Raw genomic sequence first — 27564 nt, 5'->3', positions numbered from 1 at the left:
GGGTGGCCATCTTAGAGCGGAGGCTCTCCTCCTGTAGGGCAATGGCGGATGATATAAACGCACTTTTCACAATTTGTACTGGCGATGATTGTCTGTTTTCTAGCACCTCAGAACAGTAAAAATGATTACTTTACTTTCAGAACAAGAGCCAAAGGAACTCTGCCAGTGTGGCCGTGTTGCTTCCAAAATTAGATGATAGAGCAGCCTTCATGTTGGGCTGCCGACCCATCTTCTGATGATGATCAGTTACTACGGAATGCTTCTCTCAGCGATGACTTTCTGGTGTGGTCCACCAGGCCTATTATGAGTCTGGATCCACCTTTATCATTAATAGGTTTCATACGTACATATAGAGCAGCTCCCAGAGGGTGCTCCATCTGATCTCATCAAAATGCCACAGATCGCTACTTGGAAGCAGGTCCTTTAGGTTTCTGGCAACACGCCTTTGAAATTCAATACCTAGATGTCTGATGGCCTATCGGGCCCCCTAGCTTTTAAAAAACCTTTAAGACCTATTGCTTTGCTTTATACTGTGTGTTCAATTTGATTGCTAAACCCAGCCACAGTAGCCAATTGCATTAAGACCCAAAGGGGTTTGATTACGACTTCTTATTTGTAGGCCCAATTTACGAGGGAAAGTCTTTGATGAATTCTTGTAAATCCTACACCACATAGTGATAGCTGTAAACAAACAGTGGTCAGAATGGGCCAGCACAACGCAGGATTTCTTCTGAGCTTTGAATACAGAGCTATCTTTTTATTTTATTTATTTGTGAGGCGCCGAAAGCCCACGGGCATCGGGGCGCCAACATAGAGACAGGACGGAGAGGAAAAGACAAAAGAAACTGGACACTTGGTCAATAGAGGAAGACCAAACAGTGGTACATTGTTTATCTTACTAACTGTCTTGTAGTTTAATTTATTTGAACAGGAGTGTTTTCAGCTTTTTTCTGAAAACAAGGAGATTTGTCTCTAATCTTAGGTTAAGAGGCAGGCCATTGCAGCTTGTGGCTGCATGGATCGGAAAGGCTCTGCCTAGGCCGTGTGCTTTCTTGTGTGGTTTTACTACGATGAGTACTAGTGCTTCTGACCTGAGTGAACATGCTGGCAAGTATTGTGTAATCTTCGATTTCAAGTATGCTGGAGCTTTCCTGTGTAGGCACTTGTGAACTAGTGTCATGTATTTAAACAGCACTCGGTCTTCAATCTTCAACCAATGTAGCTCTTTCCGAGCTTCGCTGATATGTTCCGTTCTTCGCTTCTGTTTGATTATTCTGACAGCATTATTTTGTACTAGCTGATATTTGTTCATACTTTGCTTTTTGGTTCCAAGTAGTAGTGCATCACCATAGTCTAAAGGGGACAGTATGGTTGCTTTCGCGATAGTGGTGCAGCTTGTTTCGTTAAGAAGGGGCTTGATTGCTCTGAGCAGTCTGATAGTATGCACAGTTTTTGTTCACACAGGATGCTTGAGCTTCAGAGCTTAAGGAGGCTTCCAGTGTCACACCCAGGGTGTTAACCTTGTTCACTATTTGTATCTGGGTGCCTTTGATTTTGAAGGAGTTGTATTTCAAAGATAGCTTGCCCCTAGAACCAAAGATTGTTAGCTCTGTCATTTTCTTGGGAGAATGTATCTCCCCAGTGTACTCTCGATTTTCTGTCGACAAGGAAAGCTACCAACCAGTCAGTTGCCTCTTTAGAGCAGTTGGCTACTTTTTCAAGAGCCTGCTGGAGTAACTTGTGATCTAGGAGTTCAAAGGCAGCGCTGAGGTCGAGCAGGATCAGCAGTCCTGTCTTGCCTTGATCAATAATGTCCAGCATGTGCGACTGTAAATCCAGCATAGCGGTCTCGGTGCTGTGAGCAGCCCGAAACCCGGATTGTTGAGGATGTAAGATCTTGTTGGTTTCTTCATAAGATTGCAATTGTGCAGTATCAATTTTGTCTATTATATTGAGCGTAAAGTTGAAATTTGTAATGGGTTTGAGGTTACCAGGGTCTCGCTAGTCTAGGTTTGGTTTCTTCACTAAGGGAGTAACGTGACTCGTTTGATGTTGGGTACCATTTTATCCTGAAAGGATTTGTTCACTATTCTGCTAAGCAGAGGTGCAAATATGTTGGCATTATTGAGAATTATTTTAGGAGGTAGTGCATTTTCAGCGCAGGACGATGGTCTCATTGAGGCTAGTGTCCCGAGCATGTCTTCTGTGGTGATTGAGTGGAATGAGAATTGTTCAAATAGTTCCAGTATTTTTTTATGGGGTTGCTTGCTCAGTATTGCCTTTGTTGAATTGGGCATTTTTTATCAGCTCCCTAGCTTTGAGGATTTGGCTTTTTCTTTCTTTTGAGCTGTCTGTTCGGGGTGGAACCATTTTTGGTGGTTGTTGTTGGGTCTGACCAGTTTAGGCCTGATTGGGGCCTTTAGATCAACTAAAGCTGTGATGTGGTGCTCATATTTGAGGATGGTGGTCTCACAGGAGTCCTTTCCTTGATGGATTTCGCTAAATGAGACCTTTCTATTTTCTTGAAATATCTGTATGTGACCCTTGTGGCCTCATTGATGCCCTTTTGAGTTGGGTGAGGTATGGTCAATGCAAAGGAAACTCGAAAGTAGTTCCAACCAAATGCATGGTGTTGTCTCATAGCAGTTGGTCTCAAGGATTTTAGTAATAACCCAGTCTAGCTAGTTGCCATTTGCCATGGTCAGGCCTGAGTTTTTAATGTGGACGTTTGTTGTTTAAAACTTTCTCAAAACCTGTTGCTTCCTTGTCTTTGGGATTTTCCCACCATCTGTTAAGATCGCCTAGTACAAGGGTGGATGAGTTAGGTGTTTTTAGGCCACTAATGAGCTGAGTAAGTTTGTCGTTAAATTCTGGCATTGTGACTGGGGGTCGGTAAATCTAAATAATATTAAGGCAGTTGTTTTTTGAGGGAGTGTGTTTTAGATGTAAGATTTCACATCCATTGCATGTTCGAGTCGCAGGGAACATGTGAATGGTTTTTCGTGCAATTATAGCAACCCCCCCCTACACCTCCTTGCCCTGACTCCCTATTGGTGTACTGTATGTTGTAACCCTCTGGGACTGCTATAGCGCAGGTTGGGGCAACTGGTTCTTGTAGCCAATACTCAGTTAAGCACATGATGTCAATGGCTTCGTCCACGATAAGATTGTGGATGCATATAGTGTGTTTGTTTAATGACCGCATGTTGAGTAACCACACCTTGAGGTCTTTTGCGTGTTTAGGTGCGGTTGGGGGGTCAAAGGTTTAGGGTTTTCCTGTCAGGGTTTTCTTTTCTTTTTTGCTTTCTCCCTAGTTTGAGTTTGATGTGGAGTGTTTCCCTCCTTATACGTGGTGAAGTTGGGTCTATTCTGCCCAGTTCCATGGTTTGCAGTGCTATAGCGTGCACTGTTTCCATGCGCTGGAGGCAGTGGAGTTTGCGCATCAGATTCTCCACTGTGTCCCCACCCATTCTTACCGTGTGTCAGAGGATAACCCTGGAACAGGAGATGCAGCGTTCTGTGCCTCGGTCGGCGAGGACCGACTAAGACCGGCTAGGCTTTGAAGTGCTGGCACTGAAGCGCCTATCGTTTCTTCAAAAAGCCTGCCGGGAGTTGTGGGAAATGTAGTTCCCTGCATTACAGTAGCCGTGTCTATCTGCTTCTACTGCAACAATCAGGGTAGGTACAATCCAAGCACAGAGCTTGTAGTTACACAGGTGGTACAAAGTTCATCAGATAAAGCAAGGTTCACGATCTAAATGACACACGTATTACAGTGCACACGCTGCTTTAAATCTTCACAGCACTTGTGTACGGCTTCTATTGAAACTGACTACAATGCTTTTAAATGAAGTCAGGTGCAGTTGGAAGTCAAAGCAATTTAAACTGACGTGTCCAAGTAGCAGTTCTAGTGAATGCAGCACGCATCAACTATTTAAATGCAGCAATTTAAATGCAAATCAAGGTAACAGTTCCCAATCCTGAGTTTGCAAACTAGTATTAGTTTCAGTTTAATAAAATAGCAACTCTCCTGATTCTAACAGATACAGCACAGAGCGTGCCTCGTAACCTAGGAGATGGTCAACTAGCCCTTCTGAAGAGTGCACAGAAAGGGTTACCTTAAGTATGCGGCCGGCGAAGATCGGCTAGGCTTTGAAGTGCCGGCTAAATAATAAAGTTGAAACTTTATGCTTAAAAGTCCTTCTCTCTTCGCTGAGACACCCTATTCTAGAAAGTGATATCCAAATCAGAAGGCCAACATAAATCAGAGTCCCTAGTCTTTACAACTCTTTAGCCTCCAGGCTATCCTAACACATAAAGAAAAGTACCTTAAGGTTTGGCTAACACAACAGTTTGTAAACCCATTGTTCAAATGTCCATCCCTAGTCTAGCAGGCCTCATTACAAGATTGCAGGTAGGCCTACCAGCAATCTCGGCTTACCGTTTCCGCTGCCCGATATCCCAGTGTTACCAGGATATTACGGGTGGCGGCAGAACTGTATGTTCCCATGAGACTCCATGGAAATGGGAACGCTGAAGCATCGGCTCTGTTGTGAACGGTGCCAGTCCTTCCGTGAATTATCTGCTGTTAGGGGCCTTAACTACTGGCAGTTCAGGCCTGCTAGTTGTTCACTTCCCCTACCAGCAGACTCAGAGTAACCCGGTCTGGGAAAAACGCCAGAGCCGGTAGTACCAGATGCTTTACCGGCATTTGTTCCAGACTGAGTAACTCGTAATGAGGCCCATTAACTTCTAAAAAGGCTCTTTGTTGAATCGCTCGCATCTAGACTCCGCTTACGCTTCCTGCTTTCTTCCTGTTTCTAGATGGCATATCCCTGGTGTCAGGGTTAATGGTTCATTGTATAGGCTCTGTCTCTGTAGATTCTGTTAGGATTCACAGTAGGTCTCTCCTAGACCTTATTTTGTTTTCAGGATTCCCCATCGGTCCTTGATTTGTTGTAGGATTCAAAAACGTACCTTTCTGGACCTAGTTTCTCTTCAAATTCCCAAATGGTCCTTTCTGGACCATGTTTTGTCTCAGGATTTACAACTGGTTCTTCCTGGCTTCTGCCAGAATTCATAACTGGCCTTCCTGGACCTTGGTTTCTCAACACAGGTTGAATAGGTATTTCTCCCCTCCCCTTTTACTATGGTCCTTTTCAGGCAGTTTTTAATGTAATGACCTCCTACCACGGGCTGGGGTTCTCTGTTTAAAGCCAGCCAACAGTTGCAGGTGGAATGCCTATTGGTCTGAGCCTTCAGCTCCCCCTAGAATTTAAGACGTCTTCCCCAATCACCTTAGTTGCTGTCTCCTTCCAGGGCTTGCAGGATTCTCTGGCTGCCTTTTCCAGCACTCTTCCGGTGCAGTAGTGTCACCTTCCAAGCTGTGGAGACTTCAGCGTTCCCCTCTTGCAAGGTCTCTTCCACTGTTGAGGGAATGCAGATCAACAAGTATGCTACCTCCAGTATTCCACCCTCTACTGGATTTCCTTGGCTTACTTGCTTTATACACCTGATAGTGAAGAGGGTTATTTTGATTGCTTATTCCTTGTTTGACTTTGTCTCCTTGCTTGGGATTTGTTACTCCCAGGGGTTCCTTCAACTGCCATCATTAGGGATTTATTGTTTAAGACTGTCATGCCCACTGCGCTTCATACGGTGAGACGCTTACCTGGTGGAGGGTGGTGTGATGAATCAGTGATGATTACCCCAGAAACAGGAAGCAAATTTGAGTGGGCACCACAGGAGTATCGAATCCTTCTGGCGTTAACAAAAGTTTCTAGTGTGATAAGTCTTTGTTAGGAAGTTAGATCCTCTATGCAGGAGCTGGCTGAAAAAGGCCTGGAGACACCCAAACCCAAAAAATACAGCAAGAAACAAAGATTAGGTGAAAACCCAATCATACAGCCGCTCTCTGGAATCCCATGCTGGGTTTTATATTAGTTGTAATTTCACTATGTATAGTTCCTTCGATCCAATTCTTGAAAAAATACAAAAGTCAAATATATAGTGATTTTTCAATGTTAAAAATTATTTTATAGAAAGAAGTGACTAATAGCCACCAAAATTGTTCTTCGTGAGGAAGAGATTGCCATAAATCACTCTATCTGAAGACTTATTTTTGTGCCAATGCATTTCGGAATATAACAAATTCCTTCATCAGGGCAAGTCTAAAACAATAAACACATAACATTCACATGCAATTGTGCCAACCATCCCAAGATTAATATCCAATATAGAATAATTCCCACATTAGAAACAACGTATATAAGTATCAGTATGAACAATCATCATCCAAATAGTTGAAAAAATATGAAGGTAAACACATACCCGACAATGTAATGAGCCGGATCAGAAGGCAGGTCAAAAGATATAAAATAAGAAACAAATCAGTACAAAGGCAAGTAAAGTTATCCTATAACAAAATGGAGGGAATCGGGTCCATTACCTGATGTAGGTGAGTAATGGCGAAATCTATGTTTCAGAGGTCAGGCTGCTCCACCGTGTACGGCGAGTAGGTGCTGTGAATGGTAAAGTGAATATATATAAAGGACCTATTCAAAGTGTAGCTAAACGCTAAATAGAAATAAACAGGCGTGAATTGTAACTCACCATATGTAAAGAACGAAGCGGAGAAGTTCTCTCAGCGTCTGCTCAAAGCAGACTGTCTTTGTTGCATCCGCGCGTTGCCGAGCAACCTAGTTTAATAAGACACGTGATTGAAGGCAGAATGTCCTCCTTGCATCGGTGCGCAGCCAAGCAACTCAGTTGTGTAAGACACGTGATCACGGCTCTATGAACACGAGCCGTGACCCGTGTCCGAGAACTGATCAATAAACTCAATATGATCAAAATATCTAATTACTGGACCTCCTGGGGCAGTAATGATAAAAGTCATCGCCTAAGAATCAAAAAAGAAATAAGTAATCTGTCATCCATGGACATAGAAAAAATACTAAGATTGAATGAACCCATTTGGATAAAAGTAATGGCTGTTATATGAGCACCTCAGATGAGGCTATACTAATTATGAACGTACCTAAGTAGGATGGATGGAGCCTAGGGAGCAACCCTAGGGCTGTACCTTATATTAATAGTATGTGCCTTAATGCCGCTAGTGGTGTCGTCTAGACAGACGGCACCTCGGGTCCTGGGGGAACTCCAGGATGCGTAGCATGCAGGACATCTTTTAAACATGGGAAACATCTCTTGTTCATATACATTCAAGTGACCCTCAACATTCAGGTCATATACGTACTGGTGTCAATCTAAACCAAATGATGCTAAATGCAATGTAAGAAAACAATTAGAAAAAACAATTAGAGAAAACAGTGAAAGTTGATCTCCTCATTTAACCCATTGGGTGCCAGACTGCCAAGTTTGTCAATCCAATATGTCTCTCTGCGACTCAAACGTTGGCATAAATCCTCATGAGGGCTGTTCTTGGTTAAAGCTTCCAAAATTACAAATTTTATTTGGGACACGTTATGTCCATTGGCCATCCAATGTCGTGCCACAGCTGAATTAATGTTTGCATTACGAATACAAGATCGGTGTTCACCCCACCTCAATTTAGCTGTTCGGGTTGACTGTCCCACATAAAATTTCCCACACGGGCATTTAATGCCGTAGATGATATTACTACTGTCACATGTAGCAAAAGTCTTAAGCATAATCTTCTGCCCCGTCCTTGGATGGTTAATGGAGTTTCCTTTAATAACAAAATTACAGTTGACACACTGTAAACAAGGATATGTCCCAGTTCGCTGTGTCATAGGTTCCCTGACTGTAGGTTTCGTCTGCACCAATTCATCCCTTAGGTTCCTACTGCGTTGGTATGCAAAGATTGGTCTTTCACTAAAAATATCTTGAACTCGAATGTCATTCTTCTCAGGTGGCCAGTGAAAGTCAGACACTTTCTGATCCTGATCCTGATCCTGACCCTGGGGTTGGTGTTCTGCGGTATGATCACATAATGGGGGGTGCAAGACAGGAGTAATGGGAAACCCCCTTGTTCTACTTCCCCCGACACCCCAACCTTCTAATGCCTTATTGCAAAACAGAAAAAAGTTAAAGAATTCCATAATTCTGAGGTGCTGGGACAAAGAAGAGGGCTAAAGAGGAACACAACTGTAGAAGTGGTCAGCTTATTAATGGACATTACCCACACCCGAGGGAGACTGTGAGGCTTAAAAGGCCCCCCCCAGGTGCAGGCCTTTAGTGAACAGGGAGAGCAGTGTGAACAGCAGAAGCAGAATCTGGAGAAGGGAGAAGACGCCAGGATCACTGTTCAGCAGAGAACAATAGCCGGTCCTGAGAGGGTCTTTTTCTCAAGAAGCCTTGATTGCAAAGGTCGTGCAGCGGGAAGAGTGAAGCTTACGCTCTGATGCCTCTTTCAGAGTCTGCTCAGCGGGAAGCAAAAGCGTGGCAAGCTTTCTTCCCCACGAGGCTGTCTCCGTTGGCCGGCGAGCACCAGAGAGCCTCCTGAGTGAAGAAAACTCCTACAAGTGGCACGGGCAGCGGCAAACCAAAAGCAGCAGATTGCCGGATCATCAGGAGCCACTGAAGCAGAGTACCTGTGAGCAGCGAGGTAATCTGATGCGCATGCCTTACCTGGTGAGTTTAACAGCTGATCGTGACCCTGGAGCACTCCCAGACCACTTGCATGCTCGATACAGGCGTTTCCAGAGTAGAAAAAACTTGCGTGAAAGTAAAATCAAAGGTAATTTTGAATATTTGAACTATCAGAAACCAGAGAAACCAGTATTTTTCAAAGCCAAATGACTGTCTTTAAGCATGCGAGTTTATTGAGAACCCAGCAGCAAGATGGGACAATACCTTTAAAACCTAATGCAGACATCCATTACCTAAGCCATAATAAAGCAAATTCATGGCAATTTAAAACCAACAGATATTGCCAAAGGCAGAAGGGGACTAATGAAAGTTCCAAAGGTTGTAAAGCTTATTGCCCGTATTTGAAGAAGCATATAACAAAATCTGATATAAACCCACATTGCCAAAGCCAATGAAAAAGCAGAATGAAACCATCTCCTTGTCAGTGTTTGTTAACGCAGTGGGGAAACATAAGTGGCAAGAAGGCTGCCCTTCTGAAAAAGGTTATTCAGAAGGAGAGGAGCATAATTAGCAGAGGTTTTGGAATGTGCAAAAGAGTACTAAAGAGCACCAATGTGAATCTTGCTTTTTGCTTAATGTCTGATGTTGTAAAGTAATGAAGACTGCAGAGCTCTTGTAAGCTGATCTTAACCACAGAAGCACTTGTTTGTGAATTGCTCTTCGGGCAGGGGAGTATATCCGAACAACAAACCTTTGAAGTAGTAGGACTGGCATTGGAGTACACCAGGTAGAAGGCGATGACGTGCTGTGAAGTGGTGTCCACAAGTCATCCTGACAGACTTTCATTGCTGAAGACAGAACTGTATAAAAACTGCTGCAGTGTTATATATCTTGAGAAATAAGTTGTGGCAAAGCATCCTGACAAAGACAATTTATGTTGGTACTAACGAACTAAGGAAATATTCTTTGTTTATGTGAAGATCATTTTGAATCTAACTATTGCAAGAGGAAGAGAAGGAACCTTTTTGTTGATCCACTCGAGTGTTGGAACGGTCTGTTGTCAAGTTGGAGTTACAAAGAGCTGTGATGGAACTTTGTTACAAACCAGGGTTAGTTGCCTTTGAGCTGCCATGCATTACCTTATTGAGTTACTGGCCCTGATTATAACTGAGCAGGTCCAGAAATAAAGGTACCAGTAAAAACGTTACCAACACCTTATCCAGACCGGCTCACCTCGAGTTTGCTGGTATGGGCTGTGAACTTCCAGCAGGCCTGACCTGCCGGTAGTTCTGGCCCCTACCAGCAGATTTTTCACTGAAGCACCTGTACCATTACTAAAGGTGCTGTTGCTTCAGGGTTCCCATTCCAGTGGAGTCCTAATGGACTCCACGGGAATGGGAACTTAACGTTCCTCTGCCGCCTGCAATATTCCGGTAGCACTGGGATATCAGGCGGTGAAAACGATAAGGCGAGTCTGCCGGTAACCCACCGATAGCACTGGCGGGTTACCGGCAGACTAGTAATGAGGGCCACTGTATCTTTACTTTACTTTACTTTATAGCATTTGTATGGCGCACCATAAACCCATAGGTGTGAGGGCGCAGACAAAAAAAACATAGAAGAAAGGGGCGATAGAGAGGCTGAACGATCTAATGGAAAAGTAACTGAAAACCAGGGGCAACTATTTGAAGAGGAAGGTTTTAAGGCCCTTCTTGAATGTATTCAAGGATGATGAATTTCTCAGTTGGTCAGGCAGAGTGTTCCAAAGCGCCGGTGCAGCTGAGGCAAAAGCACCACATTGTGCCTTTTTGCCTTTGACTCTGGGCTGCTGGAGCAGGTTCCAGTTGTTGGACCGAAGGTTTCTGGCAGAAGATTTTATTCCAATGTACCTTTGCAGGTAGGAGTGCATCTTGCCCTGAAGGCATTTAAAAGTGATGACCATAAGTCTGAAGGAGATTCTTGATTCCACGGGCAGCCAGTGTAGTGCTCGACGTGCCTCCGAGCATGTACCCTGTATGCAAGACCAGATACCACTCTAACAGCTCCGTTCTGAACCACCTGAAGGCGTTTGATGATTTTTTTACTGGAGCCTGCTAATAGGCTACAACAGTAGTCTAGTTTGGAGCCTATAATGGCTCGGGCGATGGTCTCAGCATTGGATTGGGAGATGTATGGACGCAGGTGAGATAACAATTTAATATAATAGTTGGCGGAAGAGACGGTACTGGCCACATAAGAATTCATCTTGAGTGATTGATCCAGTACCACGCCTAGGATTTTAACCTTGGGAAGAGTGGAAATTAGAGCATCTCCCAGCTGGAAATGTTTGTAAATTGAGTCTAATTTGGCTATGATGCTATCAGATCCTACAACCATGAGCTCTGTCTTGCTGCGATTGAGTGCAAGATTATTCAACATCATCCATTGTTCTATCATGGCAAAGATGCGATTAAGTTCTTTTTCATCCTCCGAATGCTGGCCTGTAAGAGGGATGACACATTGAGTTGGAAAAGAGGATGCCCTCATGGGCCAGATGGCCGAAGAAAGGAGACATGAAGATGTTATAGATGCAAGGCGACAAACTGGCGCCTTGTGGCACTCCAAACAATGTCTGAATTGCAGGTGCTTTGGCATTGTTGGCACATACCCTTCTATACCTGTTGGATAGGAATGAAAGTATCCAGTTGGTAGCGGCCTGCGAACAGTTAGCTACTGACATGAGCCTGTCTGCTAATATGGCATGATCGACGAGATCGAATGCTGCCGATTGATCTAGGGAGATCAAAAGAGCGATCTTTTGAGAGTCCATTCTTTGTAGTAACTGTGACTTAAGGTCAAGAAGCGAGGTCTCCGTACCAAACCCTGGTCTGAATCCTGACTGAAAAGGATTAAGAATAGGGTGGGCATTTAGATGTTGCGCTATTTGAATATATGCTACTCGATCCAGTATCTTGAGCAAGAAAGGGGTATTAGTTATGGGCCTATAATTTGTAGGGACGTTTTGATCCAAGCTGGGTTTTTTCAATAAGGGAGTGACCCACGCTTGTTTCAAATCGTCTGGGACCGAACAGTTCTGCAACGAGGCATTTACAAATTTACATATGGCTTGAACCAGAGAGGGGGACAGGTTTTGATAATTGTTCAAGCACAGGGATCCCCTGTGCAGTTGGTTGCCTTCAGTTTATTGATAATGGAAGCCAACTCCTCCTCTGATATAGGTGTAAAATCAAAGATGGGGATATTGGGATCCCTGATGAAGGTGTTACTAACTAAGACGAAATCTATAAGTGTTAGGGACAGATATCCTTTTGTTAGAGTGTTTCCTTTAGTTTATTTTAGACAGGAAAATCCTTGTCAGGCTAGGGATAGTGAGGCGTTTATCCAACCTTTTAATTTATTAAAATTGCATGTTTTGAAAAACCTTCACAAAGATCTCCACCTCACATTTCTGACCCCTCAAAGTGGCGTGTGTACCCTCGATGGCGTTTCCCTGTGGCACCATACAGGGCAGGTAGACAAGCTCGATGCCGGCAGCGAAACGCCAAAAGCAATCTGGCTAGAGGAGCTATGAGCACTTTGGCGGTCGCAATATTTGCCCGCACACATTGCAGTGGAGTTTCTGCATCCCTGCAACGTGAGTGCTCAATGGGACATGTGCTTATGGTCCCATTGGCAGCACGTCCCTGCAGCAGCATACAGGAAGCAGATACAATTTGGCTTCACATACATTCAGTTACCCAGTTGTTGCCACATTCCACTCCTTGTTGCCTGCTGTGATGAAACCTGCGGAGTCCTCAGTAAACCCCAGCCTTAAGTCTTCTCCCATGTGGCCTGGGGAAGGCAGCCACTAACTGATCCTAACCTTGGGGGTGGTAACATGAGGGAGGTTCACCTGGGAGGAGATCGCTGTAGAGGGGAAGTGGTGACTCCGCTAGGAAAGATGCAGTATTTAACCTCTTCTGAGGATGAAGTCCCATAATACTCAGATACCTAATGACATGCTGTGAGTGTACAATTACCTCTTCTAGAACTACCCAAAGTAGAGAATATGAAAAGCCTGTTAACCAGCATAACACTGGTGCATTGGGGGTTCAGGAAGTGAATATCGCAACCTCTAATTGTTATGATTCTCTCTTATATTGAGGTTCAAAACTTAAGGGTAAACCACCAACTATTTTAATAAGCTCCCATAAACTTGACAACTTTCAGTTCATGAACTAGTTTAAGTTAACTAATTATAAAAAGATCAAAAACATTGTGGACTTTAAGTCCCATAATGCCTGGGGTGTTGGTATGAGGAATAAGGACTCAGAGTTGATGAAGCATAATGAAAGGTCTAGTTGTTGTGGTAGGAAGTACCTGAGCAAGACCTTTAAATGTAGCAATTGGTTTCAGGTGGAAGAAGGAGGAGAAGCTGATGGTGTAGTAGAGGCGGCCGCAGGACTTCAGACGGGACATGCTGTGGAGATAGAGGAAGTACTTGCTGAGGCCAAAGCCGGAGAAAGCATGTGGCTGTGCAGAGAATGCACAGCTGGAAGCGGCACTGAGGAAAGCAACACCATGTGGGAGACAAGCTCCCAACACGCCCTGAACAGCTCCGTTAGGGAAGCTGAACCGGAGGTCACAAAGAGCTACCAGAGCTCCCCTGAAGGACTCTGCAAACAGCGACAGTCAGACCGGAGCTGGCGGAAGCGTAGAAAGCCCCGAGGAGATCCGCTGCAGTACGCGCGAGTCAGAAGGAGACACAAAGAAGACCGGTGAGTTGGCCTGAAGCAGGTGATCCCCATGCCGCTCTAAAAAAGACCTAAGTGGAACTAATGATTTTGAGTACCGAACAAATAAAACAAGGCAGCCAGGGCGCATTTCCCCTGATTAGGGATACCAGTTGGGGGATAGTTGTAACCTGCATTGCCAGCAGCCAAGAGGTTGCATGAGAAGAATACAAAGGTTGCAGGAGCATAACCCTCCTTATATGAGAAACTCATTTGAAAAGAGCTGTAACCCACATTGTCAAGGGTCAAAAGATTATAAGGGAAGGAAGGATAGCTCAGGGGCAACACGTTTGTCTTGGAAGCAAGACAACATGGCGCAACACAAGTTAGCATCCTGATTCTGCACTTAGAAACCACTCGCAGGTATTAAGCACATTATAAATTAACAATAAAATGTTATTGTTTAAACCTCCTCACTTAGGATCTTGGTGCGGAGAGTTTTGGAACAAGCCTTACCCCTGAATACAATTGTAGTTGCAGGAGCTTTTATCCTGGCAGGGGATTAAACCAGGAAAGGGACCAATAATAGTTAGTCCAGGTGCGCGAGAATACCAAGAAAGAAGATGATTTAAAGCACTGAGGTTGTGGTAAAGGTGTGTTTGAAAATAACCTGTTAATTTCATCACCTTCTCTGGATGATTTGTTGCATTGCAGAAAGTAATTACTGAGCCATCCTGACTAAAGGGTTTCCTTTGATGAAGAAGTATGATGTGCTAATAATTGCTTGGCCTTTGGGAAAAGAATAATTGTCCTGGTTTATGAACTTGTGTTTTGAGAGAAAGACCTTTGCTTTGCCAAGAAAGAGATAGTGGAAAATATCAGTTGCTTTGATTTATGAACAAGCATTTGTAAAAGGAGACATTCACTTTGCCAAGTAGAAGAATATATTGAATGATAAATAATTTTTGAGCTACGTTGAATGGAACATTGTTATTGAACAGAGCTTTCTTGAATCAGAACTTTGATCAAGGTATTCCTGAATTGATCCAAGGCAAGGGAGCCCAACCCTGGACACAAGGAGTTCTTTCTAAAGCTTTTGGGTTTCAATGGAAATATTATTTTGTGGAACTGAAGACAGCCAAACAATCATTGTATCATTGTGTTGTCTATATTAGTGCGAGGCTTAATTTACTAGGCAGGGACATCCTTGTTAGGTTAGGGAAAGATAGGCATTTGTCTCACCCCTTAATTTTATTTAATAAAATGGCAACTTGTGAGAAAACTATACCTTTGTGTCCGTCTCACATTTCTGACTCCTCACGTGGCTGCTTCCGTTCTGTTGGGGCCCTGCTAGCTGTTTGCTCATGATGCGCTTGGGCCCTCTCAATTGTCACCTTCCCTTTCTGGGTTACGGCTAGCTCTTGCTTCCACCCTGGTAGGCCTCCTATCTAAGGCTGAGCTTGTCAAGAGGGGGTGGGAACCCCTCTCAAATTACTGACCTTGTCACAGTGGACAGAACTAGTTTGTTTATTTGAATTTGTATAGCCAAAGCGCTGCACATAATCATGCTCCTCACCGATTTTTACTTTTTAACACAGCTCTCTGATTTTATATCACACCCTTTTCCGGTCAGTGCATCCTAAACAGACTAAGGTCCTACTATGCATGAGCAGGACTTGATACAGCTGAGCTTGGAAAAGGCTTACGCACTTTGAGACTACTACAGTGGTGAGCAGGCGCAGTATAAGAAAACCAATAATAACAATAGAAAAAACCTTACTATATCAATTGAAGGCTAACCATAATGAAGTCCAGCAATGAGAAGAATCATTTAGAAAGAGAAGCCATGTAAGATTTAAGACGGTTCCGAAAAAGATGAAGAGCAGGCACAGAGGGGATAGGATGTGGGAAGGAGTTCCAGTACTCTTCAGCTAGATGATAAAAAGAATGGAAAAAGAGAGCAAAAGGAGGGCAGGAGAGGCGAGCATGAATTCAGATTGTATGCGCAGTGAGCGGGATGAAAAATAAAGAGGAGCAAGGCCATGGATACATTTGTAGATAACAGTGAGAACATTGAAAAGACAAGATTCGAAAGTGTAGGAGTATGGGCTCCAACTTGTAACAGCATTCATATTTTAGCGTGGGTTTCAACTTCAACTGGGGCCTATGGTGTGAAACTCATCACTGGACTATAGAGTGTGAGTCTCGGGCAGAATTAAATAGATGCCAATGCGCAGAGCACGTGCTTGAAATTGCATTTTGATCCATGATGCTGTTTCAATGAACTGAGCTGCACTGAATATAATACTAACATAAATTAACCTACTAATTAACCCAACCCCAGTTAACAGGTAACTGAATCCCTTAATAACATTTAGTGCACATTAGTCCATGATGAAATAAGCTGGGTGCAGATTGATAAAAATGCAAGATGCTCTGAAAATGGGAAGAAAAATTGACTTTAGACATGCAGGCTGGATTTGCGCTGTGTGATAAGCTGAAAAATGTGAAGTTCCATCCTGCTGAAACATAGCGTTGTTTTGAAGCAGGAACCACAAGAGAAAAATGTTTCATTTTTCCTACAGCAATTCAGTTGTTACAATAAGGAAAACACACAGAGGCAGATTGCGTGATTCTTAGTGGGATGATCTGGTCAAGGGGAGGAGTCTTTCTAGATTGACAAAGGGGTTTGTTAAAAAGGGTTTTGAGACAGAACATGAGGCAATTCCTCGTTGGGTGCCGGGAGACAAAGGAGCAGAGTGCTGGCTGGGCAGATGGAGTTCAGTGCTGGCAGGCTGACTGATGCTGAAGCTGTCCTTATCTGGGTTGACCCTGTGTGAGGCAGGCAGGCAGACAGACTGGGGAAGATTTCCCTGCCAAATTGAGTTGGAAATACCGCTAACCAATCTAGGTAAATATGAGGTTAGGGGAGGGGCTGGTGATGTGAATGATACCAGTTAGGTTAAGTAGCTCAATTCACTTTAGGTGCTGTATTAGGGATTCTATTTTTAACATGCATGTGATACTGTGTTTATATTTCTCAGTCTTACTGTGTTTTTTTAAGTGTATTTCAGTTGGCAGGGCTTGCACAGATAAAACGCTAGAAGCTATTGCAAGAAGAAATGTACTTGCACTGTGAAGTACAATGTGGGCATAAGTGTCACTGTGTGTAATTTGCATATTTCTGTTTTACGATTAAAAAAAAGTCAAAGTGATCTGGTCTCATGATACTTATTCCGCATTCAGTCCCTTTTATTTGACATGCATAAGGAGAAGGAATTGTGGTAAGAAATATCTCAAAGTAAAGTAGCCACCGTAAGCTGTTTATCTAGAGAGATTGAATGAATGTGCAGCATTTCAATTGCATGCTTTACAATTGTTGAAACTCAGCCAAAAGGGTGTAGTGTGGTATTGTACATAAGGTACCACAGGAGGGAATGAGCCATCTATCCAGAGTGTATAAAGTCCAGTATTTTGTTTGTTGTTAGTGACCCTGTTCAAAATAATTAGGCAGTATGCTGAAATCAGTCTCACCACTGTACAAATAACCAAACAGATTACCACAATATTTTGCCATGGACTATAAAATACCACCACAATAAAAAAATGCCACGAGATAATATGTATAACCCCAAAATATATCCAACAAAAGGAAGAAGAGCAATAGAAAGAAGATAGGGAGTAATAGACGTGCGTGGAGAAAGAAAAAAGAGAAGGTAAGTAGCAGAGGTATGGACAGAACTTAAAGGGGAAAGATAGGAAGACTGAACAGGAGAGCAGAACAATAGTCAAGATGAGAAAAATAAGAAATCTGAGAAGGAGTTTAGTGACCGAGAAAGATCTGAATGAGCGAGCACGCAGATTGTCGTAGAGATGAATGCTACAGATGCAAGCAGAGTTGGAGATGTGAGAGGAGAGTTTGTTTGCTGAAGATGAGAAGGGCAAGGAGGAGAGGGGAAAGAGAGAGAAAGTGGAGAGCAAGAGGAAGAGTTCGGGTATTGGCAGGGAAGAAGTGTAGGTCGTTTTTTTCCAGGGCTTAGTTGAAGAAATTTAGAGGGCACCCAGGAGAGACAGTTAGAAACATTTGTGTGAAGAGAGTCAGAAAGGAAGAAAATGAGAAAAAGATTTGCATGTCTTCCACATGATAAATTGTATAAATTACGCATGAATTAAATATTACAGTGTGTTGAGATTGGAAAAACATGAATTTTAATTTTATTTATGAATTGAAGTCTAATAAGACTCCTCCTTGCAGCAGTGTGACAAAGTTTGTCTTGTGTTGCAAATTGGATTTCTGGGAAGGAGTTAGTGTGAACAACCCCCTTCAGGGTACTGTTTCACACTACCCAGCAGCCTCTATCACTACATCTAAACATTGACGCTCAAGTGTCGACGAATTAACACAATTGTACGCCTGGTTGCATCCCCAGGTATCACAGATGCAGTTGGCGGTGCTTCATGCATATGTAGTTGGTGGAGGAGTGCCCTTCAATAAATCAGGATTGGAAGCAAGGGGGAACAGTTTGTGCAGCGAGACCTGCAGATGCTGTTGATATGCTTTGTAGATATTAAGTAGGTAGAGTGCATGCTGAATGGAAATAGGACACATTAATGGAGTTGGCGTGTTTGATGTTTCATATTTTGGATAATGGGTTGTTTTATTGTTCACCCCTGGGGTTTATGACATTTGTAGCGAATGCAACCATATTGTTGAATTGAGGGACTAAAAGCCTAAAAAAAAAAGTACATTTGTAGCAGTCTCCTGGTGGCAAGTTAGTAGATGTTCAGATGTGAAAGGGTAATGTGTTCCAGGTGCAGGTAGCAATAGCTGATGGGTGCATAGAGGCGTATTGTTATGTGGAAACCCTAAGTGGCCTTTCTTGGGAGCAGATTCTCCTACACTTTAAGCATTTAAGTTGTATTCGGCAGTGAGATGAGGCTTGGTTTATCTTGAAGATGTGCGCTTTGTGTGTTTATATAAATATAATGGAAGTTACTCTTGGAGCTGATGGAGGGCAAGTGGCTAAGAGATAGTAACACCTTATTTTAAAAGCCCTCAATGCTCAAAACGGCAAATGGGTTATTGATAAGAACATAAAGGAAAGTCATGAAAAGCAAGAAGCAGTTTCACCTTCCCTTAGTTTATTCAAGAAAATAAAGCAGCCACAAATTCAGCAATTCTTTGCTCTGCGTGTGGTGGAATGTCCTTTTACACTTGAATCACTACACTGACTGTTCAGTTAAATATTGTCTTCAAAAGAAAACATCAGCTAGTTATCAAGCACATAATGAAACCTTCATATGGTTGATTTTGCGACTCAGAACAATCATTTCATGTGTGGTAATATACTGTTTAAAAACTCAATGCCCTGCATTGGGGGAATATTTTGCTCCGCCACTCGAAAATCTGCATATGGGCTTTTTGGAGGAAATATTTACACTGCCTTGCGAAGACTTTTCAAGAATTACAGAAGTCACTTATTGGGGTTTGTGGTGAGTTCATTAAATTTAAAGAGACTTTTTTTCTGCAAAGTAAGGGCACTGCAATGGGCTGTACATTTGCCCCAAATTTGGCAATTATTTTTATGGCCTTATTTGAAGAAAATAACGTGTTACACAACAGCAATCCATTCTTCAAACAGATTAAGCTATACCGAAGATACATAGATGATATCTTACTAATCTGGGAAGGTAATACTGACACACCTTTCCAATTTGTGAATTGGCTCAACCAGATAGATGATGATCTACATTTCACTTTTGAATTCTCTGTCATGAGAATTTCATTTTTAGACCTCTCCATCTATAATGAATCTGGTCATATACAATTGGAGCTATATAGGAAACCAACGGAAAGAAACACCACATTGCAAGTTTCCAGCCAACATCCCAAAAGCCTACTACAGAATCTTCCATATGGAATGTTCTTACGGCTTCGGCGGAATTGCTCCAATATGGGTAACTTTAACAAACATGCACAAGTCTTGGAAACTAGGCTAATTGAACGAGGGTACCCCAAAAAACTAGTCAAACAGTCCAGGAAGCGAGTACGGTATACGAACCGTGAAGTACTCCTTAACCCGCAGACTAAGATTTCTGACCCAGAGCAATTGGTATGTGTTTCTACCTTTTGCCAGTTTAGTCATGCGATCAAAGGTATCATTTTAAAAAATTGGAGAATCCTGAATTCGACTACAATGAAACTTCAAAAACCACTGTTTGCCTTTAAGAAAGGAAAAAACTTGAGACAAAAATTGACTTGCGCTAATCGATGTCCACCTAAATGTCACTTTATCAGAGACATTAATTTAAACCTAGTAGTAGGGCATTACCCTTGTACTCCGTGTACAGCTTGCAAATATTCAAGGAAAATGACCACCTTTGTGGGGGAAGGTAAAACATGGGGCTTACGCACTTTCACCACTTGCAAAAGCAAAAATGTGGTGTATGCAATGCAGTGTCCTTGCAACAGGTTATATATAGGAAAAACTTCAAGAGGGGTCCATGTTCGCATTAACGAACACTGTTCAAAAATTCGCACTCGGAACCTTAATGCGCCCATGGTTCTTCATTTTGTGGAGACAGGTCATAGTGTGGAAGATCTTATGTGGTTCTGCATTGAGAAAATTGCCACTAGTGGACCGGCTCAAACCAGGAACACGTTGACATATAATGAACAATTGTGGATTTTTAATCTTAAAACGTTAGATAGGGGGCTTAACACGCTGGACCCTTGGGAGTTCAACTCAGGTTGACTCCCAACTCCTTTTCTAACTTTCAGCCTTACTAATAAAAATAAGTGCAATAATTTTAAAACATCATCCCAAATTGCCTTATTCGTAATCTCATTACACTTAGCATATGAAACACCTTACACCTGGGTTTCTCACCATTACGTTTTGATTTATTTTCATGCCAGCTCAAAAATTAAAAATTAAAATATTGTTTTGACTGGATTATATTTTAATTTCAATCAATTCACATTTAGTAAATGCACCGTCTTTTCCCTGGCGGTTTAAATAGTGAATTGTTTAGCATAGTGAGACATTCCAACACCACTCAGAGGCTCTTTGGCCTAGCACATAGTACACCTCCCTTTTGTTTTCTCAAATTAAGACGGGTGCCTTTAATTACCACAGAACTTCACCCACGTGATCGCTTTCTGTGGTAATCACATGACCATATCAAGGAGACCCATCCAACACCACGCCCCCACGCCTGTACGCAATCAGTACTTTTTGCGTGAGATCCAGAGCAGCAGACATCGGAAACAAGTCCAAATTGGAAGTATTCTTCTGTAGTATGCGAGGCTTTGTCCAGCGTTCGGTAGTGGTAAGTAATTGAATTTTATTTCCACGCCTATGCGGTACGAACGTTATCTCTTCCAGCTTCCGTTCAAAAACGGAAAGCCTGTTAGTTTTTGTAAACCGTATGTGTTTCCATTTCAACACAACCGTTTAAATACAGCTATTATGATTGACTGCCAAACATCAGGCTCTATAATTAATTTAAACATATTTATTTGCCCCCCCTCCCCCTTTTTTGCACAGATAACAATGAAATTTTGATCCGTGCAAGTTGAATTTTTATCTACTTCGATGGCACACGTGGCATTTGTAGGCTCAGTTCTGGAATATCTCCGACATCTGACCCGGGGTGAGTGGTTGGTCCAACTATGGGGCTCTAGGCCATATACAATTGACATGCAGTTTAATTAAATACTGTTTAACTTATCATGGTTTACATACATTTCTTAGATCTGGAATCCTTCTGAACTCGTTTTGAGTCATATTTTGGGGCTCCAACCATTGAGAGCATTTGACACTGGAAATCCGGTCAGCATGGCTGTGTCGGCCATTGTGTCTCGGTGTTCTGGTTCTCCATGGTGTCGGTGTAATTTCACTTTAGACACAGTGTCTTTCTTGGTGCTAGGGCTTCACAAACCCCCTCTTTTTTCTTATACTCTGGAACAATAAGAGACACCTTGGGACTGATCACTTCTTGGTGACTCTAGTTAAAAATTTTAAAAGTGTAATTGAAGAATTGTATGTTGTCAGTTTGAGCCAGCTAGTTTAGGCAATTTCATATAATTGTTGTATTTTTGTTTTGTTTTTTTCAGTTGTTATATTGCAATAATTGGTTTTCCTGATGAAGACGTTGGTTTAATTATCCTCAAACGTCGAAACCGGTAGAAGAACATTTGGGGATGGGATCTGTCATTTTTTGTTGAATGCACCCACTCCGCGGAATAGAGCACATTTTGGACAATTATTGTGCTAATACATACTGAATGTGGATGGGATGAAATGTCAAAGATTATGTAGAGCTAATCAATGAAGTGCTACTACACATATATATTGCACCAATTGTTTGGTCCAAATTTTTATTGTGAATGAATGAGGTTGATTGATTTGAGGTACAAATGATGGTTTGATTGTTGAAGAATGTTGGTTGTGTTAGGTTGTTTTAGAATCTGGTGTATCATGCTCTCCTGCAACATTTATGTAATTTAATGTGTGTATTAATAGATGATTAATTCATTGAAAAAATAATGTATCTTAGTAAATAAAATTTGATACCTTTTATAAAATAAAAAAATCTCTGGACAAATTTTTCAGTATACCCCGAGTTCATGGAACTAGCCATCTTAAATTGTATAGAAATATCCCAGTTGCCCAACTGTAAAGAGAATTCCATCTACCAGATCGTAATAGAAGTCTGTCTTTGGACCAAAACAAAGAACAAACAATAGTCTGCTGCAGAGGGGGCATGGGATTATAGCTTTCACAAACCCAGTCGGATTGACTCCCACCCCCAATAAAAGTGAACAGTGGGAAGCTTACCAAGCCAATGGTGCAGCATCCTCCTCACTGCTGGCGCTGTACCTAGAGAAGTAGACTGTGAAATGCCACAGAGCTACCCATGCAATGAGAGGAATTCCAAGATGGCACTCCATGCTTAGATGCTTATGAACGCTTGCTGTTCTTAATTGCATCTAATAAGAACCATTACTTGTGATCCAATCCTTAAACTTGACTAATAATAACATAATGAAGACCCGTGAGACCAATAAGATGAATAACCAATATCAGGTGGGGACATAGGCATGCAACGAAGGTGGCCAATCGGAGATAGCCTTACAACAGGTCCACCACCAGACTGATATAAAAGGAGGCAGAGAGGTACAATCTTTGTCTTGGACCCTGTAAAAGTGTTTCCAAATGCTCCCTTCATACTAGGGGATACCATAAAGCCCCCTGAACGTAACAGGAGACGACAGGAGGATAAAAGCTGGCGAGAGATGCTGCCTAGCAGAAAGCAGTAAGAGAAGCTTGACGGAACAACTAGGCAGCATCCAAAAAGGAAATAAATACCGCCTGCATTGTGCAGTATCAGGAAGCGAGAGAACCTTTGCCTGGCAAAAGACAGTAACCAACAAGCCTGAGAACCACAGCCTGGTAGGAGGCAATTCCAAAGATAACGAGAGAACTACTGCCAGGCAAGAAGCAATAATAGAAAATGGGAAAGCCACTTCCTGGCAGATGGCAGCAGCCAATGACGTCATTTCACCAAAATGTCAGGGGCAGCGGGAGTGACATCACACGACCCGTGATCACTGATGACATCACAGGATGTGATGACTCCAGAGATGGCATCACATAGCATTGTTTCTAAGTACACTACGAAAAATATGGTTGTATCACATCACTGTAAAGTTATATACATTTCATACAAGAATGGATCACTGTATGTATCATTTAATATCAGTTCCTATAGGTCCACCTTACCAAATTACTATGAATGCAAGCTGACATCGAAGGCCAAACGATGATGATGCATTATTATATAGCACTTACGCTTAAGCATTTCATATAGAACAAATATACATACAATATCACCCAACCTGTGCTGGTACTCCTTTATCAACCTTGGCAGGATGAAAGGCTGAGTTGCAACCTGCAGATCACACACACATTGCAGCAGCGAGCGCTCAACCCACTGAGCTATCTTACCAGCTATACCTATCAGAAAACAGAAAAACAGCCACTCCAGAAACAAAGAGCCACATGCTGCTGGCCACAGCCTAGGAACCTCAAATAAAAAAGAAAAAGCGATATATATATATATATTTCTTTTTTCTTTCTTTCTTTTTTTGTATCAAGGTAGACCCCTGGCGACCTCTAAATGACGTCCCTGGCAGTAACAGAGACATTTGAGTGAACCGCACTCCAGCTAAAGGCTGCAACAGAGAAGCCAGGGGCACATGCTGGCAGGCTACCGAGGCAGAGATGTAGGTGAATAAAGAAGCATCCTCAAAGAAGGCACAGCAAGCTGTGAAGGCTGAGAAAGAAAAGCTGAAGGCTAGCTTTGGCTGGAAGCCCTGTAGAGAAAGGCTAGCCAGTTGAATTTCAAAGCACTGGAGAAAATCCCAGGGAACAGGAAAGTCTGAGTATGGGACTTTCCACCAGCAATTTCAAAGGGGCAGAGAAGAGTGTGAAGCATACCCATGGCAGGAGGGTTACAAACAATATCGTCTTCCTTCAAGAACACAGATTGAGGGAGGGAGAAATACCCTTTCAACAATGCCAAGGAAGAAGCAGTGGAAAAGCCGGATTAACCAAAGAAGTGTGAAAGATGGCCAAGGCAGGTCAAAGGTCAAAGCTGTATCCTTTGATGGGTATGAGAGAGCAGGGATTCAGCAACACATAAAAGCCAAGATCATTGTTTGAAAGTATGAAGGCTCAAAGGAAGTGCGACTGTGAATAACCCCTTTAGGGACATTTATCCTGAAGAACTGTTGGATTTGTATTGATAGGATAGGGATGGATTTCTAACGGTTGGATTTGTGAACGTTGTTGGTCTATTTGTAAAAACCCTTGTGCTTAGGAGAGCCCGGAGGCTCAGGACTTGAGAAGACTATGTATTGGATTTCGCTTTGGCCATCTATTTGGAAGTTTACTTTCTATGATATTGGCAACTACTTTCAGATTATGATTAAGAACGTTGTTGGCACCCTACCCAGGGAAGAGTCATATCATGGTATCGAATGGCCCATCACTTTCTATTGTCTCTTTTAATCTTTTTATTTATATTTTTTACAACATCAAATAGTGATATTTTTTACAACATCAAATAGTGAACAAAATCTAATATCTCACAAAAATATCTCTCCACCCCTAATCTCTTTTAGCATCATCCGAATATATTGTCAATTCACAAAAGAAATTCGAACAATCATATGTTGAATATAATAACAAGTATAGTAAATCAGAGAAATCAATTAAAAATGTAAAATTCCCAAACATGAAACAATAAAACCACACACACCCCCACACCTCTTTCTCAAAGTCTGATAAAATGTGAACATCATGTAACCAGTCGTCTTCCACAACATCAGGGTTTGTTTTATCGGCATCATCAAAACATTGTCAATCCATTGACCAAACCCTTTAGCAATCAAATTCTATTGTCTAATTTCCTTTAAAGAAGCGGATAATACGTTTCTAAAGAAACCCAGAAACGTTGGTTGTTTTGTGTGTCTTTGCTCAACTATACTACAAGTTGTTACAAAGACAATTTAATTATTGCTTGGAATGTTAGTCTTGAAAAACATCTGAACTGAATACGAGAACTCTAATGATGTGAATCTTAATCTGGTTCACTAATGGGAGTGATGACCTTATAAGTGGATGTGTCCATATTGTTGATCTGAGGGGCTAAAGGCATGTGAGAAAGGTTACTTTTGTAACCGCCTCCTAGCAGTAGTAAGTTATTAGATGTTCTGATGTGAATGGGTAATGTGGTCAGAATTAGTTTCTGGGGTGAGGCGGGTAATAAATAGTTTTAAAAAAAAATCAAATTCTTTATTTCAAGAGACCTAATTGGAAATATTGACCTATCAATAAACCACTGCAGTTAATACAACGTGATATGATATCAGCATTTATCTTGAACACAGTATGCGGTATGGAGAACTTCTGCTGCAGTTTCTTTTGTACCGCATAACATAAGACTTTGAAGTGCAACAGCATGAAGTTAGGGGATATTTATTCTCAAATCTTGGAATCATTGTGTAGGCATCATGAAGCAAGACTCTGACAACAGATTCAATGTTTAAACAAAACAGTTTTATTAACTTAAATGTCAGGATGGTGTAAGGCCTAACTTGCCCTAGGCTAAGGTGGGATTTAATACCTAAAGAAACTAAGGATAGTCTGAGTCAGTAAGTTCAATTTAAGTCTGTCTGTGTCAAAAACGTATACCTGCCCTCACAACTAAAGCTAAACAATGTGTAGGGATGCCAGCATCAAAAGAATGTTCCATGTAAAGGTCTGAGCTTCTTCCCGCTCTTGGCTTGCGTTCCAGCCCCTTCCTCAAGTTCAAAACAGTTCCACACAAAAGGGATTAGGTCCCCAATCCCAAGTTCAACATAATTCCAACAGGCCTCAGGGTTCCCTTTCCCAAGTTTAAACACAGTTCAAAAGGGTCTCAGGGTTTCCTTCCCCAAGTTCAACACAGTGAGTTCTCTTGACTTTCAACAGGTGTTCTAAAACAACTTTGCAACCTTTCAGGCTTCTTAATGGTTTACTTGACTTGTTCTTTTCTTGAATAACTTCAATACTTGTTAGATACAACAGTTTCATCGCCTTATCTTTTCTGGGTTCACTCCAAGTATGGGTTACTTTGTTTAGGTGCAGTTGTCGGACCACACAATCCGCCCACTTCAGGTCACGCAACCGATAACCCTTGGCACTTTGTTATATTTACTTGTTCTCATTGGACATCTTGCCAACACAAGCTCCCTCTTTGAACATGTGTCAATCGTCCACTTGCAATTCTTTTTATCCTTGGCAGCTTCTTGCCTTTGCCACAGCGTGACTTTCACACCATTCACTTTGTGGGGTGCATTCCTTGTCCCCACCTTGCTTTCATACTTCACAATAGTGCTTCTTATTAGCCTTTTACTTGTTTCTACGGCCCTTGTCATTGGCTTTAATTTGGTTCATACTATAGCTTTAAAGACCTGTAGCAAGGGCCATACTGGGCGTTATGGGCCCTGAACACTGAGTTAAAGGCCATAGCGTAGCGAGGGCCTTTAACGAGGTATGAGGGACCATAACGCCCGGTATGGCCCGAGCTGCAGGTTTATAAAGCTATTAGAAGACCCTCAATATTTTATTAAATCAGTATTATACTAAATCGGAGTAAGAGACACATGACTAATGAATGCTTTAGAAATTAATGGAAAGTAAATGTAGATGTGAGTACTTATTCCTTGTTTTTATCAGGCAGGTAATTGGCATTGAGGGGGTGAAGTGTTTAAATGGGGAAAGTAAATGCAGGTGTGAGTAATTGTTTTTTCTTTTAATAAGGCAGCAAATTAGTACTGGGGTGGAGATTTTAAATGGGAAAAGTAAATGTGTGTGTCTGTATTTATTTGTTTTAATCCGGCAGGGTTAAAGTAAGACTTTTGAAAGCAAATATAACGTATTTATACAAGTATATAAACAAGCATTTAATTAACATTAAGTAGGTGTTCCCTATTGGGATTAAAAAGTTGTATTTATTTATTTTTCTTTTATTTTAGTGCACCAAACTCTTAGGCATGTAGGCGCTAGTTACTGTTAGATTAGTGAAGGGTTACGTGTTTGTCATTCATTATTCAATTTTTAAAGACCAAGTGATTTGCAATGGCTAAGTTACATATTGGTTATGCGAGACAAACAAGGTCAAGTCTTCAGAGATTGACAAAGCGCTGTGAAATCATTCGGTTTACCTATTAGTCAAACAAAGTCACACAAAATCAGATGTACAATTAATGATAAATTGATTTTCAAACGTTTCGTTGCTTGATGCTAATACGAAATCAAGCAAGGTCAGATGTGCCGTAAATGACTAAACGAGTTGCGTTTCGAGGCAAGAGAGTATCAAATGTCCTACTAGAGGTGTTAACGAGAGGCATAGTGAGCGAGTGGGGACACTATAGGCAGTAATAAGGAACGGTAATATCCAATGGCAATAAAATGCTTCGCCAAACAAGTATAAGAAGAGGTAGCATGGTTGTGATACACAGACAATATAAGTCATCCAAAGAACAGAAAAATTCAATGCTATTATTTGGTCAATCTGTTCGTTGTTGCGTTTCTTCCCTGTGTGTTTGCAATCTGGAAGCTTTAACAGGGCTAGGTTAGGCACTGTGAGAAACAAGAAGGTATCTCACCCACTAGTCCCTGGGGATCTGTCATCCAGTAGGCCAGGACATGGCCATCGCTTTTGG

At 42.0% G+C, this 27564-nt stretch overlaps 1 protein-coding gene across 1 annotated transcript in view; it reads left to right on the top strand.

The window, feature by feature from the left end:
• Window positions 1-27564, top strand: part of LOC138488252 (uncharacterized) — a 2582589-nt gene that overhangs the window by 202237 nt on the left and 2352788 nt on the right. The window lies entirely within an intron of this gene.

The sequence above is a fragment of the Ambystoma mexicanum genome, chromosome 9 (genome assembly GCF_040938575.1).
Source record: "Ambystoma mexicanum isolate Mex_15411 chromosome 9, UKY_AmexF1_1, whole genome shotgun sequence".
NCBI classification, from domain to species: domain Eukaryota; kingdom Metazoa; phylum Chordata; class Amphibia; order Caudata; family Ambystomatidae; genus Ambystoma; species Ambystoma mexicanum.
Note: the sequence above shows the minus strand (reverse complement) of the source record. Positions and strands in the feature narration are given on the sequence as shown.